This window comes from Talpa occidentalis, unplaced genomic scaffold (assembly GCF_014898055.3).
Source record: "Talpa occidentalis isolate TD23 unplaced genomic scaffold, MPIMG_talOcc4v2.1 talOcc4.15, whole genome shotgun sequence".
NCBI lineage: Eukaryota > Metazoa > Chordata > Mammalia > Eulipotyphla > Talpidae > Talpa > Talpa occidentalis.
The window spans coordinates 61,873,084-61,893,082 of NW_023601543.1; positions in this window are offsets into that span (position 1 = coordinate 61,873,084).

Genomic DNA, 19,999 nt, shown 5'->3' on the forward strand with positions numbered 1-19,999 from the left:
CACTGTTCACTTCTCATCTCAGCTCTTCAATTACTCTCTACAAATATTTGAATCAATTATGTAGAAGACATTGAACTAGGTAGCTAGAGATTCTTAGAATGAATAAGCCATAGATTGTAAATTTGAAGGTAAGTACTTTTGAAGAAGAGAATATGTATGAAATAAAACATGGCAGAGTATGATGCATGCACTAAGAAGCAAACTGTTATACTGCAATTGAAAGAGTCTATTTCCGGGCCTCCCCTGGTGGCGCAGGTGGTTGAGCGCTGTGCTGTGAAGCTGCCTGCAGCCTCTGCAGTGCCAGTTCGATCCCTGGCCACTGGCGAGGGTCCCACATGGCAAACAGACCTCTCCTGCTGCGCCCACTGCTCCCCTCAGCAGTGTATTTCGTCGGTCTGCCTGCTCTGTTCCCCACTCTGGCTCTGGTGAATTCTCTCACCCTCCCGTGCTTCTGACTGTACCCAGTGCTTGTATAAATAAATCTTAAAAAAAAAAAAAGAGTCTATTTCCCAGCAATCGGAATCCAGGAAGACTATGGTAGAAGTAGCATCTGAGTTGAAATTCAAAGGATAAATGGGTAGGATTATATAAAATATTTTCCTGTGAATGGATAGTCAGTCATATGGTCAGATATTTATTATCTCTCCATGTTTTGGGGAGAATTCAAGGAAATAAGTGCTCAGTTGGAGTAACTGGTAAATTGCCATTCTTTACCAATATTTTGTTTTTGTGCATATGAAAGGATTATGCTTTCTCCTTTCTGTTCACCCCGTATATGCCCTAATCAATGAATGAGCAGAAATGTCAGCTCTGGATGTGGCCTTTAAGGGTCAGCTCCTTCCTCACCACATTCTCTTTCCATCTGCCACTACTACTGGCAATAATCCAGATAGAGGCTGCTCTACTATTCTGAGTCCCACAGAGAAGACTAGAACAGAAGTATAATAGACCCACAGTGAACATGTTGTGTAAGTAGGAAATCAACCTTTGTTGTTGTAAAACATTGCCTTGGAAGGGATTAGGAATGATACAGCCAGCACCTGCCAAAGAAATTTTCTTCACTAATCCTCCTCCAAATCTCCACTGTTATCTACATCCTCTATGAAATTGAAGGGATCCATAAACAGTTCTCTTATTTTGACATTGAATGTTTGTGATGGTGCCTTTGGACTATAGAATTAATTGTCTTCATGCTTCAACAAAACTGAGACAGTCTACTTTAAAGTAGGGCAAACATCTCACACACTACCACACACACACTTACAATCATACAGAAATGTTTGTAGATTCCTATGATAAATGGTCTACTTTTCCACCCCTGTATCAACACTATACCCTTAATTAATGTATTAATGTGCTCTTGTAGATAGATAGATAGATAGATAGATAAATAGATAGATAGAACAAGGAAAGTCCTTTTACTTTGCTTTATATTTTTCAAAATTGCTTATATTTTAAGATCATCTTAACAGAACACACACACACATACGAAAGTATTGGGATTTTTATTGAAACAACATCCACAAACGTGTAGCACTCTCCATCTGTTTTTCTACAATTAGTTGTATATATTTTTTGTCAGATTTTTAAGGGTATGTTGCTCTAGTGACTAGGATTCTTAAAATTACATTTTCTAATTGGTTGTTGCTGATGTATTGGAACATCGTTGATTTTTAAATTTTATTTTTACCCACTAACCTTGTTGAAATTTCTTATTAGTTCTAATAGCTTGTTTTGTCTCTTGAATTTTCTATTTAAGCAATTAAATTGTCTGAAAACAATGACAGTTTAAATTCTTCCTTCTGATTTTAAAAACCCAATTACTCTTCCTTGTCTGTTGCACTGCTTACAGCATCTAATACCCTGTTAAATCCTGTGAAAACAGGCAATGTTATCTTGCTACTAAATTTTGCAGGAACACATGCATCACTATTTAGTATATTTGCTGTATTCAGTATGATATTTGCTGTAGATTTTTAAAGTTGCATTGAGATTGCCCTTCTTCCATGTAATGCATTGTGAATGACCTTCAAGATGGATTGTAAGAGACTCTAATCAGCAGCAGAATTGTCCATGGACCACTGTTCTGGGAAGCAGACACAGGCAGTTAAATGACTGCCTTGATGTGTTCTCTCCAGTCTCTCGCAGAGACAGTGCTAGATTTTTTTTCTTATTGTGTTTGCCTTAATCACCAATATCTGAAATTTGTTTTTTCTCCATATGCCCTGTTTTTGCATCGCTTTAGAATTTTAACTTAATGTATGCATCCCTTGAGGATAAGGACTAAATAGTGCCTTTCTTCTATCTCACATAAAGTCTCTAAAATATAAGAACTATGAGAGAAGGGACTTTGCTGGTGTTACTGCTAGAGAGCAGTGTGTAATATGGTGTTGTACACTGTAGGCATTAAATATTTTTGAGTGAAAGAGTCAACTTCATGTCCCTCCAACCGATCACAGACTACAATCCACATCTCGCAATTTGCTGTGTGCACTGAATAAATTAAAAAAAAAAATGTTGGTGGAATGAATGAGCCATCCCAATCTCTGGTCTTTCATTTCGATTCCACCATCCTTTCACCTGGACATCTCTGTTTCTAAACAGTTTAAGTGAAGCTTGATGTTGATGTTGTTGTCAATGCCAGAAAAGAAAATGTTTGACAAGTATGCAATCTAACTTCATGAATTTCAAAACAGATGACACCCATTTTGATAAATGCATATGATTCTCCAGCTGATGAAAAAGAAAAATGAAAATGGGGCCAAATTACAGTTTGGTACCCAAGACAATAATCAATCTTTCATCATGCTAATGGTCTGTCATGAGAGTATAAAATCACATGAAGACAGGAAACAGGAAAGTCCTCACACTGGCTTTCCAAGGGAGTCAACATAATTTGGTTAACAAGACACACTTATCTGTGAATGAATTATAGCTAAGTATGAACCTGGCAGTTCAATTATAAAATATGTCAAAGCTTTCCAGAAGTGATTACCACCATAACATTGAATAAGGTTACCATGGGCAGAACAGACTAATTGGTAGAGTTAGGTCTATTTTTAAATGTCAAACAACATCTTGCTTCTCTGACAGTGCTGCTCTCTGGCCCTTAACTGGGATTATAAACTACCTACAGGTTTCTCATTCCCACCCTACCAGTCTATCCACATTTTTAAAATTACATACTTGGGAAGAGATATGAGTAAATATAATAACCAACTATTCCTGCCTTCTATGGGGTGATGGCAATGTACAATGAGGTAGGGGGCATGCTCTTGTTCCCATACCTCCTTATGTCACTGCCAACGTTAAGCTCTTGTCCTGCAATTCAGGTGCTATCTCCTCCAGCTCCAACAACTCACTTGCCTGTTTACTTGCTCTTTTATTTAAAGGCAGAAAATCTTCTCTCTGATGCCTTCACAGCCCTCATAAAGAGTTGCATGGCCTAAATCCATGTGGTCACTCCTCATACTCCCTAACCCTTTTCCTGACTTCTGCAGTAGCATCCCTCCTTAAACAGACTTGTATGAACAGAATCGAGATCCCCAACTGTCCAATTTGGATTCCTGCTGACACAAGCCTTGAGTCAGGATTTGAGTTAAAATATTGATTTTGGAGGTGATCCCAGAAAATACCTGAAAAGAAGTGAGGAAATGAGAAAAGAAAAGAAAGGAAGCCAATAAAAAAGGCAATATCAAAAAGTTACCATGGTGGACCGAATGAATTCAATCTTACAGGGGGACTCTTCCAGGAGAAATAGCATAGCACATACACCTGAGGGTTACACCATCCAAGGGGCAATAAAGCGAGGTACTTATTCCACCACTCCCATCATCTGTTGACTGGAAGCTAATGCCACATGGTATGGATTTCCTGGTACTTCTGGCATGTAATGGGAAGGGCAAAGTTGAGTCAAGTGGCCAAAGCAAGTACTCAAATGCAATTTCTAGCATTTGAAGATGGGCTGGCATGCAATGAAACCATTAAAACCGAGGAAATAAAAGTGGGACCCTGACAGCATCTGCTGCTTCAACCAATCAGGTAATGAAATTTGGTAGCTCTATATATCTAGCTAGAAGTCCTTTGTGATATTGTGATTTATAGTAAGAAATACATATTTGGTTTCATCCCCTTTTCTGGCACAGAACTCCTAAATCCGTTGGAATTTCTTAAGTACAAGGCTATAAAAAGATACTTTTGTTATGTTAATGAGGTGACTTTTGGAAAGTGCTTAAGGATGGGTTGCCTAAGGAGCTAACCTTAGAATTGGGATTTACAGTTCCACCCTCACAGACCTCTGGGGAGGGGCAATGGATTTGAGATTTAACACAATCACCAATGGTCAATGATTTAATCAATTGCACATGCGTGTATCTGTAATAAAGCTTCTATAAAACCCAAAAGGATGGGATTTGGAGAGCTTCCACATTGGTAACCAGACGGAGATTTTGGGAGAGTGGCATGCTCTGAGGGAGCATGGAACCATGCCCTTTCCCCACACCTTGCCCTGTGCAAATCTTCCATCTTACTATTCTTGAGTTATATTATTTTATAATAAACTAGTATTCTAGTAAGTAAGTGAATTCCTGAATTCTGCAAACTGCTCTAGCAAGTTAATTGAATCCAAGGATGGGGTCATGAGAACCTCCAATCTTTAATCAGTCAGTTGGAAACATAGGTAACAACCTCAACATGTCATTGGCATCTCAAGTGGGAGGGGGCCAGTCCTGTGAGACTGAACCCTTAACCTGCGGGATCTGATGCCTGAATTAAGTTATAGGACATCCATTTGGTATCCAGAGAATTCTTTGGATGTGTAGGAAAACCACCACAACCCACTTTGGAACTGGGAATCAGAATTTACCCTTCTAATACCTTTTGCAAGAGAAAAGAAAATTGCATGAAAATCTTCATGGAAAATCCTAACTATTCCAACTACATTTAGTCATTCCATTCCAAAGCACTAAATACTAACAACTCATTCCATCATACCAACTCCTTATCTTCACACCTTTGTAGTTTGTAATACAGATTAAACCCAGGGTGAAAGTGTTCAGCATTCAAGTATACTCCTTTTGCCAGAAAAAAAAAAGTCTATATAGATAATATTTTATTTGAGCTAAGCAAATAGCTTTGTGTGGGCAAATGTTCTTATTTTAGGAATTGGAACACTATAAATCCTAAGGCAATTATCTTTAGGAAAACAGCAAAGTAATAGGAGGGTATTATCTTACCTTTAATGACTTTTTGTAATATCAAAATAAATCATTACTGACTGAGCTGAGGGGTAATTTCAATATTATAAACAAATCAGTTTAACAATTAAGTTATCAGGAATAAAGTCAAAGTAAATATAAAAACTATTCTCCAGTTCCAACTATCAAATTTTCAAAAGGGTCTGAAATGTCACTTGGAGTCTTGGGCGTCATTTTGCCCCAAGTGTTGACAGTAGGGGATATGGGCATGGAATTCACCACCTATAAGAAGCTATAAATAGATAGTGCATAGTAGAGTCTAAAAATAATGGAAGAGTGGTTCAATCAAAAGTCTTCATCAAATATTGAGAGAAATGATGTCCAAATCCCAATAACAGCATTCTAGAGGGGGGGGGGGGCTTTGTTATATGCATTGGGTTGAGTTTTTCTTCCAAGGAGAAGAAAAATCTTTATTTATTCCCTGGATTCTTTTCAAAGTGCTCTTCTGTAAAAATTCATTTTGGATCTCTTAAAAGTTCTGTAGGATAAAGCTAGACATATTATTACCAGAAAGAACTGAGGCATGGAAAGTTTCAAGTGCCTTCACGAAAACATCACTATAGCAACAGAGTAAGAAAATGACCTCACCCAGTCAACCAGGTTCCTCCCAGAAGAAGAAAAAGATAAAATTTAGATCTGTAACTCAGGGACAGAAATACTCTATGCATCAACAATAGATTGGCATCTCTGAGAATATAAACTCAAGACAGTGACTCTTCGATGATGAAGATACCTTAAAAGAGGACATCAAAGATGGAAACCACACAAAAACTGCTAAAAACTATCTTCCATGAATGCTAGATCCAGGTTGCACAAATATATTCAGATTGTTTAATATTAGTCCTCGACAATTTCCTTTAGCTTACATGATTGGTGGGAATAAATATATGTTATCCCTAAAGGTCAATCCTCAGGTTGTATAATTTCATGTGCTTTCCGAAAAGGAGCGACTCTCAAAAACTTCAGAATATTCCAAGAGCAAGCTAAGGAAATGGCAATTTATTTAGTGACTTTAATACAATATGAAGATGCCCGAAGCTAGCAAGCATAATATGGTGGGAAATTTTCACTGGATAAGATCCATTTGCAGTTACCATCTGATATGCATAGAACTGACGGCAATATCAGATTGTTCATTGATTTGGTCAGGTAGGATATTCCTTTATTTTAGAGACACTGGGATACTTATAAATTAGCTTTTTTCTCAAGTATCTATTACAGATACTGTTAACACTGTCTTTACTCATTAATATCAGTTTGAAAGAGCATCAAAGTCATTATTCAATGATGCCCTGTTTGACTGTAAAAACACAAGAATGTTTGCTCATTTATTCACCACATTTGTAGAATACTTAGTGTGTGTAGACAACACTTCTGGCATTTGATTCGAAACACAGGAGCTATTTTAACTGCTACATTTTAACAATGGATAAGCTTGCACCTAAAGTGCTGAAAGATTGAGAGGTAAATGATAATGGGTAAAGAATCAGCTGGAGGAGAATACGAAATATGTTCAAAATCAATCGTACCAAAAATAATAACTTTAATATTTAAAAATAATAATTTTTGCTTTTTTTTTAAAATGGGAGACACTTCTAATTATTTTCCAGCCAAAGGTTGCTTTCCTAAAAAAATAAAACATCCCTTACCTAATTTATATCTTTGTCTCTTTGTTTACGTTCGACCCCTTTCTTTGTGAACCCCCAGCACTGAATTCATCCTGCAACTCATTTTGCCTCTTCTGCCCCTAATCTAAATGAAGAAATAGGGACCATTTCAGACAATGGTCTATAGTCTACCACTGCCAGGTAGTTCTTCAGTGCAGGTATGCATTGCTCACGCCTGCCAATTGTCAGTCACAACATTGACAAGTGTCCTCCCTCGTGCCATCTAAGTCACAATATAAATCACATTAAGACAACCTAGGCCCTTTTACCACAGACAAAAGAGCAGGTGTCAATTCTCCACTCCCCAACATGAAATCTTGTCTAGTCTAACAACTCCTCTCATTCTAGCCTCATTCCTTCCAGTCTCAAGGGAGAGTTGTTCCTCCTCATGATCAAGGCTTATCTTGTCACCTGGGTTTAGTCCTTAACTCACTAAATTCTACCTCTGCTGTTGGTTTATCATAGAAATAGCTCTGGAAACATTTCGGTAGTCTTAATTATCCAATATTTGGGATTTCAAATTCTTGACTCTTCCTTACTTAGAAATCTCTTTCTTTCATTTCCATAAGACACCATTTCCTGACCTACGACTCTCTCACCCACCTTTAGTCACTGTCAGTAACTTTCTTCAGGGCTTTTCTGCTCATAGAAGTAACCACACACACATTGCAAAAAAAAAAAAAATTGAAATACACTCAAAAAAAGTAAAATTAAAATTTCCAAATATAAATAGTCTGAGCATTGTAGAGTAGTTCTTTCTAGACCATATGCTTTCATAATCAAATTCCAATCATACCATGTTCATTATCTTGATTGTGGTGATGGCTTCATAGGCATATACATATGTCAAAATATATCAAATTGCACACTTCAACACATACAGTCTTTTGTATGTCAATTATACTTCAATTAAGCAGTTTTTAAAATGTAAACAATGTAAGAAATATGTATTATTTAGAAGTATAATTAAGGAAATAGAATCGAATATTTTAATGTAGTATAATTTAGCAACAACAAAAAATCTTTAGCAAAGGATGCATTAGCAAAGGATGCACTGACGAAGGAGAAGATGGTAGGAAGGACTGTTGTAACTGGAAAATAGAATTAAATTTCTTATGTTTCCTTTTTGAGCTGACACGCCATACCTTCGGAAGCTTGTCTCTTTCTGTCTGTATGCAAAAGCACAATCTAACAGGCATAAGAACTAAAGTGATCAGAGGCAATTCTGTGAGATTTTTTTTTAAATTCAGTCATGCTATAAATAGTTTTGTCTTTAGTTTTTTCACATAAGCACTTTGCCATGTCAGTTAAAATTCTCCAACACATGGAATATTTGGTATATCTCACAAATACTCAAACCATCCATAATTTATCTGATACCCAATAATAAGATGATGCTTTATTTCCATCTTTAAATGATTATATGATCGATATTCTTCTGCATAAATTGTTTTGTGCATCCAGGTGGTCCCTTGGGATAGATTTTTAGGGGTGGAATAGCTGAGTGGAAAAAAACCAATAGTCTTATGACTCTTTTTATATTATGCCCAATTGTTTTGCTGAAAGATTAAGCCAATTCAATCTTTGATTAGCCGTGGACAGAAAGGATAAAATCATTGTACTGTCAACATCTTTGTACATTTTTAAAACTTCTTGTTATTTTATAAGTGAGAAGGTATATTGTTGTTTGGGTTTGTGTTTTTTAACTACTAGGGACATCAAATATGTTTCTGATATAATTTGGGGACATGAATACATATTTCTTTTCAGTTTATGTTTCAGTTCATTTTTCTATGGAGACAGTGATGCTTTGGGTGCTGATTGGCAGTCTAATTATGAATAAAATATTTCAAACTTTGTCCTATTGCAACAGAATTCATTCAACATATCTCACTTGCCTCTGTTCTGTGGAATTTTCAGTACCTATTTCAGTGTACATACATATTGGTATATTTGTTCATTTAGCACAAAGCAATAAGTCATTTTTCCTTTAGTTTCTTCCATGCCCTTACACAGAGAAATATTGTCCTCAATTCAAGACCAGTTCTAAACTACCTGGTTTTACCATCTAGGGTTTTCATGGTTGCCCTTTTAACTTAAAATCCATCTGAAATTTATTTTGGTGTATAAGATGAAAATGTAACAGAAAATATTTTCCCAAATAATTTTCTCAGCATTTTTATTGAGTATGTCATCTCTTCCCATTAGTCTGTGAGGTTTCCTTTAGCACATATTACATTTTTCCATATACTGGGCTCTTTGAAGGCTATCTGTTCTCTCATGGTCATAATGATGCTATAATTTTATAATATGTTTAGGATCTAGTAAAGCAAATCATTCTAACTGCCCATATTTTCATGCTTTATAACATTAGTCATCAGCGCATTCTGCACAAAGAACTTTCTATAATATTCCAAGAAAAAATTCCACTGTGATTTTAAAACTTATATTGTCCCCAATTTATAAGAGGATCCAGACAGAAAAGGAGTTGTTGGAGTCCCAAGCCATTGGAGAAGTGAGGAGAACTGTAGCTTTCATTCCCTGCCCTCCCCTCTAGACTCCACCGCAAAATGAGCAGAGGTTTTCCCCCCACCAAAGCTGGACAAATCAAGCTTTGGACAAATCAATAAAAATCAAGGCAGAAAAGAGGTTTCAAGGAAACCTGGAAAGAGTGGAGCCTGGTGCAGTGTCCTGTCTTGAAATCTAATTAGTGAGAGGATTTGCTGAATATCCCCTGAGCCTTCTGAAGAGGCAGAAGAGCAGCAGAGGAGACAGCAGGGGTGACCACGGAGCAATTTCCACGCCCCACTGGTGGGTTTGGCTTTAAAACCTGAATTTCACGCTGGTCACATGAATGGCTGAACTGCTTCCAAGCAAGCCAGACCTGAGCAAGTTGCAAGTGCACCCTCCCGAAGGGACAATGTTGGCAGCTGGCTGGTGTTTGAGCCAGGCTGGAGAGGAAGTGGCATTTGGAAGAGATCAAACGATGGTAAACGTCTCATTGCCTGTGTGAGCACTGCTGTTTAAAGCCCAATTCACAAAGGGCATCCAGTACCTGTCAGAGAAACATCAACATGAAAGAGCAAGGGTTAAAGACAGCACTATCAAGCTATCAGCAGCCACTGCAGCACGAGTTCGATCCCAGGCTGGCCAGGGAGAGACACACATGGCACAGCAGACCTCTCCTGTCCCACCCACTGCTCCCCTCAGCAGTGTATTTCATTCAGTCTGCCTGTTCTGCTCCCCACTCTGTCTCTGGTGACTCCTCTCACCCTTTACACCTCTGGTCTATACCCCAGTTCTTGTATGCATAAATAAATAAATCTTAAAAAAAAAAAAAAAAACAGAAAGAGCAGGTTTAGAGGGAGCCCTGCTAAATCATATGCTCTTTTCCCTAATCCCTACTCCACCCTGCAACACCACAGAGGAGTGACAAGAAGCATGAGAGACTGAGAAGAGTGTTCCAGAAGAGCCCACCACACACCAGGTTCATTTAAGTCCCTTGAGTCACAAACCTGGCAGGATCTAAGGAAAGAGAAAGCTCAGCAGGGTAAATGAAACAGACAAAAACAAAGTGGAGGAATCCTCCCAGGATGTCCTGAAGTGATCTAAGATTCAGCCAGGGAGGGCTAGTTATAAGGCACAATTGTAAGAGTGAGGGCTGAAAACAGGGAAAAATAAAACCATTTCCTCTTTGTATCCCACAGAGATGAGACAGTTCAATAAACCACTTACTTATGAATAAGCATGGAGAACAAAATAAAAATCATCTGTTATTCCACAAGGCAGCTATAACTAATATACACCAATATTTGCCAGCGAGTTTTACTTGACTTTCTTCTCAAAGATCCAATTGCAATCTATTCACTGGGTTTTTAATCTTATATTCTCAGGAATATATTCTGAACATTTGTGCTTGTTCTTTTTTTTAAAAAAAAAAAAACGTGTGTAACAGGAGAATTTGTAATAGCTTAAAATATTTTATCCCATGAGTTGATGATAATTTACTCAAGCAATGTCATAATAACCTTTTATATTTAAAGTCGCTTGCAATGTTTTACCATTATACATAATCCTGCACTGGACCACCTTAGAACTAATTTTTGTACTTTTCCTTAATTATTTCCTTGGGTGAATCCTAGTAGTGGAGGTGCCTTATCAAAAGGTCTGCATGTGCATTTTTAAGCTTTTCCCATATGCTGCCTATCCCCCTTCAGTTTACACATCCACTTATAGCCCAGGAGACTCTGCTTTCCTACATTTTGCATATATGCTGAGAATAGTTCTTCTTTTGCTCTGCCTAGAATCTCTGTGTAATTTTTTAAGTGAATTTCTTTCAATATTAGTGAGAGCTGACATTTTCCCATTGGCTTATTGCCTATATATAACACCTGTGTTGTGTTGTGCACTGTTTGTCTCTTGTCCATTGTTAGCAGGTAGAATGAAGGCATCCCAGGACCCCCAAAACCTGCCCGCCTTAAATAGGTTATCTGCTGCATGAAGACAAACATACTGTCAGTGCAGCAGACCTACAAGAGAAAAGAAGTTTGATAGAATTAGTGGTAGTAGAAAGACTAAAAGAAAGAATAATAGTTTCCGTATAAATACCCAAAGCTATCATCCCCTGGTGAGTAACCGTCCAGCCAAACAGGGTTGGCCCAAAGCAGGGCCAGTGAGACCTGAAAGCCTGCCACAAGTCTGGGGCACCTTTTGGTGGGGACCCACAGGAAAGGGGCAGAAGGGGCCGGGCATATCTGAAAGGAAAGAAGCAAAATCCAAATACAAGTCAAGATAAAGGCTGCTATTGTCAGCCTCCCCACAGGTCTCTCATCTCTTTCCAGTATCTCCTTCCATGTTCCTCAAATCCCTGGACAAGACCACAGCCAAGAAGCAAGCTCGGCTTCTTCTTGACATGTCTCTCTGCTTCACATGCCTCCTCAAACGTTATCTCTTCCTCCAACCTTCTCTCCCAAGACCCCCAGGTGGCAGGGAACCTGGAACCTCCCCTTTCAATGGGGATTACACTGTTGCACTGTACACCTTTTCTGTTATGTAAAAGCTCTTTAGATATCTATCAGATATTTTGCAAATACTCTTCCAGTTCATTAGTTTAGATGCTGTTTTCCACACGAAAGTTTTGATGGGGTTCAGATGAGTGGAGTTCAGTGAGTGGGGTCTTTGGTGGGGAGAAATTGGTGTGAGGCCAGAGGTACAGGAATGAATGAATTCACCAGAGACAGAGTGGGGAATTGTAAAAGTGGATTTATTGAAATACCCTGCAAGGGAGGAGGGGACAAGTCGGGAGATATACGTCAGTGCAGGGAGAAGGATTTGAAGCTCCCTTTAATACACTGTTTTCTCTGGCTTTCTTACTTGGGGCGCCAGTTATTGATTGGAATATCTGGTCTTGGGCATTGATCTTTGACACAGACTGTGTCCAGACTCTGCTTTTACCTTCAAGGTCAAGGTGATTGGTTGGTTCCCACAGCAACCATACCTATTCCCTTTACCTATTCAAGGCTTTCAAATTTGCCTGCTGGGCAAAAAGTGAGGCTTGGTTTTTAACTTTAGCAGTGGTACCCAGGCAGGGTCCTTGGGAGAAAGGTTTTTGCAGTTTCCCATTCAGCAGCACACAGCAACATAGACACAAACAGGTAAAGGCTACATTGTTTTTATTTTTAAAAGATTTATTTATTTATGCATACAAGAACTGGGGTACAGGCCAGAAGTGTGGGGGGTAAGAGGACTCACCAGAGACAGAGTGGGGAACAGAACAGGCGAATTGACAAAAATGCACTGCTGAGGGGAGCAGCGGGCGAGACGGGAGAGGTCTGCTATGCCATGTGGGTCACCTCCCTGGCTGGGGATCGAACTTGTGCTGCAGTGGCTGCGGATTGCTTCACAGTGCTGCGTCTTAACCCCTTGCACCACCAGGGAGGCCATAAAGCTGCATTTTAAAAGGCAGGTTTAAACCAGAGACACTTTTAGGGGGGCGGGGGTGGGAGGGAGGATTGGGGTCAGAATGGGGGGGCTGCAATTGTATGGGGAATATAAAAATAAAATTTATTATTAAAAAAATAAAATAAATAAAATTAAAAAAAAATAAAAGGCAGGTTTATTAGAAAAAAGGCATCTGCATTGAACAGGTGCATAGGGGCTGCATTTGACAGGATCAGGTTTGTTAAAAGAGACACCTGCATAGACACAGGCAGGAAGTCTTGGGAGAAGATCTACATTGTATCAGAGCAAGGGGTGTCTTTATATTTGTCTTTGGGCACCGGGAGGGTGGGAGGAAGTGTTCATACCTTTGTGGAATTTTATCTATGGTGGAATCTATCACTTCTAAGGTCTGGTTGGGTTAATTTGTAAGGACTGGTGTTTCTTTGTAATGACCCCAGTTCTACAGTTCTTCCAGAGCCTGTGTAAAGACTGTTAAACATTTCTCCTCCCGCGTCTAGTTTTTGGCCTTGTGAAGTTTCCATCCTAAATTTTCTACTCCAAGTTTCCATGGGTTTCAACTTTTTAGATTTCACTTTATGATTTATGGCAGAGGTCAACAAAATGTTTCTGTAAAGAGCAAGAGAATAAATATTTTAGGTATTGCCAATTACCTAAACTGTCACAACTCTTTTCTCTGTAAACACAACCATAGAGGATACCTCAGTAAATAGGTGTATGTTCATTTTAAATTTGGCCATCTTTAAAACGAAATTGTAATTAGACTTTAAAAATTAATTAGTTAATTAATTAGGCCATGGGCAGGCAATAGTTTATCCACCTCTGGTTTAAGCCATGGGTGTCATGTTTTAAGTTTTTCTTCATCACAATGATATATTATTTTCTTTATTCCATTCTTTTTTCTGAGCTTAATTTTAAAGCTTCTATCTTTAATACATTTGATTTTGTTCACTTAATTTTTCTCAAATGAGTTAGCTATGTGCCTTAAAATCATTTATTGAATGTGCTAAACTTTCCCAACTGAGTTGATTTGTGAACATCTGTAAATTAAAAAATTATTGACACCTGTACACACAATCCAATTTTTTTAAATGCTGTTATTCTGGGCTTAGTATCATGCTTTTCATTATTAGATTTTCACTACATTTAAATACCTTATACAGAAACTTCATATCCCTCTTAAATATCTCTTTAAGTGCTAATGTTGGTTTTCTCTTCTTTTTTTCCAAATCTTCTGTGGACTCATTTTGTCAAATTCTAATAAGATTATATTGCATTTTTGATTAGAATTACATTAATCTATAGATTAATTTTCAGGTTAACTGACTGTACAAGACATTGGCATGCACCCAGTGATGACGATTTTCTTGCTATCTTTGATCTCACTAATTGACTTTGAGGTCAACAATCTGCTTTAAAAATTAGTCTTGTAATTTGATGTTAAACATGGCATTTAATTTAAAAAATATTCACTATTTTAAAAATTTGAAATCCTCTGAGCAAACCTACTAGCATTTATCATAATCACTAATTTGACTTCTGTCACCTTATTCTATATCTTCATTTTTCCCCTTCTCAATTACTTTATTTTCTTTATTTTCTGTTCTTTGAAAATAACTGACTTTATTTCTGCTATGATTTTCCTATTTAGAGGTTATTTTTATAATTACTTTATACCTTACTTATCTAATTTGTATGAATGAGGATTGAAATTATATAATTTGAGTCTCCCCTGTTTGAGACTAAGAATATAATACAATCATACATCCCTGACCCTTATTACTTGGCCCCATCAACCTTCCCAGTTTTTATTAATAGCATAATGAAGAATTTTAGATATACCATCTTATAAAATAATCATGTATCTCTCATTTGGGAATATTTTTTGACTTTTTACTTGATCTTACAATCAGATTTTTTAAAATAATATAATGTTCTTCTATTATTCTGAAGCTATTTCATGAAGACTATATTTTCCTGTGCTCTGTTGTAAATACCAACTATTTTTTTGAAGTTTGTCTTTGGATTCACTGATAGATAATTATTAATCGTTTGTTATTTTTCTGACTCTTCTAGATACTATTTATTTCCCTTTGTTTTATGATGTTATTCATACAACCCATCATTGCTTTGTTCTTTCTTCATCTTAGTCCTTGGTCCTGCACCCTATTCTGCTAGTGGTAGAATCCCCATCCCTATTTATAACAAAGTGACAGGTTGATGTATAACAGTGTAATCCCCATAGAAAGGAGAGGTTCCAGGATCCCTGCCCCACCCAAGGAAGGGTGGGGCTGGGCATGGAGGAGAAGCTAGGGAAGACAAGGAGAAGGAAGAAGATCAAGAAGAGGACCTGGAGGAGGCACATGGAAGAAAGACATGTGAAGAAGCTGAACTTGCTTCTTGGCCTTGGGACTTGCCCAGGAACTTGTAATACGTGGAAGGAGACACTTGAAAGAGACAGAGACATGGGTGAGAGACCCGTGCAAGAGGCTGACAATGGCAGCTTTTATCTGACTTTGTATTGTGATTTTTCTCCTTTCCTCCCAGACTTTCCTGACCCCTTCTGCCCCTTTCTTATGGGTTCCCATTAGAAGGTGCCTTAGACTTGTGGCAAGCTTTCAGGCCTTAGTGGTCCTGCCTTTGGCCAACCCTGTTTGGCTGGGCATTTACCCATGATGGGATGGGTAATTTTGGGTGTTTAATTGGTAACTATTTTATCTATTCTATCCCTTCACGTCTCTTTATTGACACGAATTGTGTTAAAGTTCCTTTCTATTGAAGGTCTTATGCACTAGAATGTATTTTGTCTTTATGCAGCAGATGGCGGAACCCATTTAGAGTGGGCCACTTTGGGGGCCCCAGGGGACCCCTCACCTTGCCCTATAACAATGTGTTACCTGGAAAATTACAATTCCCAGCATGCACTGCTATCTGGTTTCTTCCTATAATGGCCTCAAGTAAATAATGCCCTATAATCTTATTGCCTTTGTATATATTTTCCTTTCCCATACCCAGGGAAAAAAGAATGAAAAATGCTCAAGTCTCTGGCTGGTTCAAATCCTGAATTTCTGGTGACTGAAGCACAAAATATTTTTCTTTCATGACATTGTCTTTGTCTCTTAACCCAGCTCCTACTGTCCTGAAATTAGTTTAAATTTTTTGATAATCTAGTATTATATTATCTGTTTTATTTTCCAAGTTGTTAGCTTTATTTCCCCCCTTAAACCTTCATTAATGCTCTTCTTTAGATGTTGAGAGGAGCTTCCCTGGGGACTCTTAGCAAGATGCCACTTTGAATAACAACAACAGTAGTAGCTAACTTTTATTGAGCACTTACCATGTACCATCTATCCATTTTCTCATTTAATCACCACAGCAACCCTCATTTAACTTCTCTAAGGCTAATTTTCCCAAGGACACTCTCTGCTAAGGGTACAAACTGCCTTGTACATGTATTTAAAATCATTTGCAAGCTCATAGGCTGTCTGGAATTCAAACAAATACAGTGTAACTTTTTTTTTTTGCTTTTTTAAAATTTGTTCATCTTTCTGAATCTCAGATGCCAGTATTTTCTTCTCCTTCCTTTACTTGTTATGTTACAAACCTCATTAACTAATCTTTCACTTAATATATTGATACAGCTCAAGTTATAATGTCTAATTAGTGAACATTTTAGTAACCAAAGAGTCATTAAAATTCAAAACAAGGGGGGTGGGAAGTGTATGGGGAATATAACCAAGATGAAAATGCATACATTGTGCAAAAATGAAAAGTGATGTAAAAAATACATAAAATAAAATAAAATTTAAAAAAAAATTCTTTTAGATGGAGAAATTATATGTTCCAAGGACTTGTATGAGTATTTTACTTTTCCTTGTGATTTTAAAATTTTATAGGTTTTTATAAGCTATGTGTGTAGTATATAACTTTTCAGACAGCTATAGGTCATAAAATGTTAACAATCGCAGGATACCAGATTCACTAATAGATAGCCACCGGAATGCTAAAAAAGCAACACACATCCACAATATTTACAGGTAGGATTTTCTGGAAAGCAGATTGAGATAGGTTTTAATATGGACAATGTTTTTGTTTTTATATTTATTTTCTTACATCATTGTTCTCCTCTCAGGTGCAGTCCTCATAGTTGTCCCACCACCACAGCACCCAGGGGCCCTCACCATAGTCCCTTGTGCTCCTCCCTTTTTTTTTTTTGAACCAACCCCCTCCCTTCTCCCCCCTTGCTGTTTGACTCAAGTCTATGGTCAGTTTGCAGATTTGTCTTTTTTTCTCCCCTTTTGTTGAGTTTTCCTATATTCCACCTCTAAGTGAAACCATGCAATATTTTTCTTTTTCCTTCTGACTTACTTCTTTTAGCATAATCCATTCCAGCTATGCCCATGTTTCTGCAAATGGCATGAGTTTATCTTTTTTGAATGCTGACTAGTATTCCATGGTATATATATTCCACAACTTTTTGATCCTCTCATCTGTTTAGGGCATTTAATTTGTTTCCATATCTTAGCTATTGTAAGCAGTGCTGCAATAAACATAGGAGTTAATATGCACTATGTTTTTTAGGGAGTGATATTGGGGTCAACACCTATGCAAATAAGAATGCAACAGAGTTGAGTAGAGGGAGTTTACTTTCACACAAGATCAACAAAAGCCTCTGCTAAATCCCTGAGGAGTCAGACTTCTCCCACACTGGGCCAAGATAATGTGATTTTTTTTAAAGATTTATTTATTTATTTATACAAGCACTGGGTACAGTTGAAGCACAGGAGAGTGAGAGAATTCACCAGAGTCAGAGAAGGGAGCAGACAGGCAGACTGACGAATACACTGCTGAGGGGAGCAGTGGGCGGCAGGAGATGTCTGTGTGCCATGTGGGACCCTCACCTGGTGGCCGGGGATCGAACTGGCACTGCAGAGGCTGCAGGCAGCTTCACAACCCAGCGCTCAACCACTGTGCCACTGGGGAGGCCCGATAATGTGATCTTAAAGCGACTTCAGCAATCAGTAATTTGAAGTGAACTACGGGGGGAGTGAGCGGCCTTAGTGAGGCCACTATCTGCAACCTGAGTTGGTCTCTGAAGGTGCTTACATTTAAGACTCACTGCAGCAGCAACCCAACTTCCATTAAAGGAGGGATCAAGGCAAAAGAGCTCCACATAATATACCATAAGGATCTTCTCTGAAAAGTCAGTCATTTCAGAGATGCCCAAATTGCAACAATACATTTCCAATTAATTCAAGACATAATTTTTAGTATTTTTAAAATTCCAATAAAATGAAAATGCTAAATGAATTAATATTTTAAATGGGACTTGGTTAGTAATCACGAAAAATAAGAGCATTGGGGAAGGAATGATAACGACTTTCATTGAGCACTCTCTGGCCCAGGACTTTTAACATCCAGAATTTCATTTGTCCAGCCCAATAGCACTTTGTATTTACAAATGAGAAAACAGAGACAGAAAAGTTTATCCACAGCTGGTCAATTGTATACTTAGATCTGGATCATCACAAAACTCTTGATCTACCATGATGACTCAACCTGACAAAGTGGCTGTGTTGTCAGAGATATCTCACTTCTGGCTTTTGGAGTGTTTTGGCAAATGGTGGCAGAGCCTGTAGCCAGGAGCCTGGGCCATAGCAGATGGTCTGGATTGTACCCAACACTACTCCAGGGGACAACAAAGGGACACCATGCTATCTCCGGACAAATGTCTTCGGCATAGGCTTCTTGGAAATGTCCAATGAAAGAGGTCTATTAAATATGGTCCCTCATGTGGGTCTTCAATGGTCCCAGCATGTGGATGGGTCTTTTATGCCTTGAAGGAACCTACGTGACAGAGCCCATCAATCAACTAATACATTCTAAAAGCATCTTCCATGTGCTTATGCAGCAGAGGAGATACAAATACTACTGACCAATTTAGTTCTGTTTCCCCATCCAACACTACAACAAACTCAAGAACAATAAATGAAAATTCAAGTGGCAGGGTTTTTAATTTGTTGGCCAAGGAACAGAGAATGGAGCCAATTGTTGCTCTGAAGACCTTCAAACAGGGCTCCACTTCACTTAGAATAAAATCCAAATTCTTTGCAATGGCTTATAATTCCTACTCTTATCTTCCCTCTACTTCTCAAATCTAATACACCCTCTTTGGTCTACATATACTGGTTTTTTTTTTCAGTAGCTATTCCATTTGCCTGGAATAATCTTCCCCAATCTCTGCAGAATCAATTTATCCTCTTCCTCGAATTTTTCTGTTTTGGAGAGATTTTCTTTGATTCCCATAGCTAAATTCATCCTCTTTTTATCATGGCTTTATTTTCTTCCTGGCACTTATAACTTTCTGAAGTCATCTCTTTTGCTCATTCACTTGCTCATCATTTGCCTATCCAAAATATGTAAGCTACATGAGAATCAAGACTTTCTTTGTCCCCGGTACTTTAAGGAGTGTTTGACATGTGGTAAGGATTCAAATGTTTATTTTTTTAAATATTTATTTATTTATGCATACAAGAGCTGGGGTACAGGCCAGAGGTGTGTGTGGGGGGTGGGAGGATTCACCAGAGACAGAGTAGGGAACAGAACAGGCAGACTGACTGAAATACACTGCTGAGCTGAGTAGCAGGTGAGTCAGGAGAGGTCTGCTGTGCGATGTGGGTTTCTCCCTGGCCAGCAGGGGATCAAACTTGTGCTGCAGACGCTGCAGACAGCTTCATAGGTTGTGTTTTAACCCCTTGCACTACCAGGGAGGCCCTCAAATGATTATTAAAAGAATAAATCAAAGAGGAATCTTAGGTTTCATTCCTGCTTGTATGAGTTGTGTGAAATTGGGAGGATGCAAGCATATTCATATTTGAATGCAAGCATATTCATCTAAAACAAGAGTTGGCAAAGTTGGCCTACATACCAAATATAGCTGGTTGCCAAATTTTGTGAATAAAGTTTTATTGGAACACAAGCATATTAATTCATTTTTTAAAAAATTATTTATTTATGCATACAAGAGCTGGGGCATAGGCCAGAGTTGTAGGGGATGTGAGAGGATCCACTAAAGACAGAGTGGGGAACAGAACAGGCAGACTGACTGAGATACACTAC